Source organism: Colobus angolensis, unplaced genomic scaffold (assembly GCF_000951035.1).
Source record: "Colobus angolensis palliatus isolate OR3802 unplaced genomic scaffold, Cang.pa_1.0 Scaffold5, whole genome shotgun sequence".
Lineage (NCBI taxonomy): Eukaryota > Metazoa > Chordata > Mammalia > Primates > Cercopithecidae > Colobus > Colobus angolensis.
This window is the reverse complement of record NW_012118487.1, coordinates 22,665,391-22,666,691: the sequence shown is the minus strand read 5'-3', so window position 1 is coordinate 22,666,691 and position 1,301 is coordinate 22,665,391. Positions and strand designations below refer to the sequence as shown.

The following is a 1,301-nucleotide window of genomic DNA, read 5'->3' as shown; positions in this document are numbered from 1 at the left end:
TGAAAAACAACAATCCCCTCCCTCGCCCCTCATGATCCACCACCTCTGAGTTTCAGGTCCAAAGGTAGCCACTTTCAACTCTTTGTAACTGTTTCTTCTGTATTTATCTCTGTATTTCTAAATAATGAGATTATGCAATTTCTTGATTTTTCCATGTTTGCTATTTATCTGCAGACTTCCTATATAAGAAATTAGAATTTAGCTCTCTTACTTTCCCCAAATCCATATACATATAAACTTAATGTCTTCTTTCTTGTAGCCTCTTAATCCAGTAAGCAATATTCAAATTTTGGGTTAAATCAATATTCAGAATCTGTAATATCACTATGTAGATATTAGCCACAGTCAAATAAATATGTAACAGTTGGCTAAATATTAGCTAGAGTTAAGCAAAGTAAATCAGCCTTCTGATTTACCTAGAATTAATAATCACCTCGTTTTCTGTTTATATAGTTTTGTTTTTTGAGTCAGGGTCTCACTCTGTCACCAGGCTGGAGTGCAGTGGCTCTCTGCAGCCTCAATCTCCTGGGCTCAATCAATCCTCTCACCTCAGCCTCTTGAGTAGCTGGGACCACAGGTGCCTGCCACGACACTTGGCTAATTTTTTGTACTTTTGCAGAGACAGGGTTTTGGCATGTTGCCCAGGCTGGTCTTGAACTCCAGGGCTTCAGTGATCCACCCATCCTGACCTCCCAAAGTGCTGAGATCACAGGCATGAGCCACCACACGGGCCTGTATAGTTTTTTACATCTACTTTAGCCCCAAGATCTCCAACAGATGTGAATGATATTTTAATTACCATGGAAGTCACTTAGGGAGAGACTGTATAGAAATAAGGGAGGGCAGACCGGACTGGCTGTTCGGGAGGCTAAAGTGCGAGGATTGCTTGAGCCCAGGAGTTTGAGGCCAGCCTGGGCAACACAGAGAGACTCCATCCCTTAAAAAGAAAGAAACAGGCCGGGCGAGGTGGCTCATGCCTGTAATCCCAGCACTTTGGGAAGCCGAGGCTGGCAGATCACTTGAGGTCAGGAGTTTGAGACCAGCCTGACTAACATGGAGAAACCCCATCTCTACTAAAAATACAAAATTACCCAGGCGTGGTGGTGCATGCCTGTAATCCCATCTACTGGGGAGGCTGAGGCAGGAGAATCGCTTGAAACTGGGAGGTGGAGGTTGCAGTGAGCCAAGATCATGCCATTGCACACCAGCCTGGGCAACAAGAGCAAAACTCCATCTCAAAAAAAGAAAAAAAACAAAGACACCTATAAAAAAAGGTGCTTCGGCCGGGCACAGTGGCTCAC

General features: G+C 44.3%; 1 protein-coding gene across 1 annotated transcript in view; it reads right to left on the bottom strand.

Annotated features, from left to right (window-relative positions):
* TMEM192 (transmembrane protein 192) overlaps positions 1–1,301 on the bottom strand; it is a 31,444-nt gene that overhangs the window by 8,704 nt on the left and 21,439 nt on the right. The window lies entirely within an intron of this gene.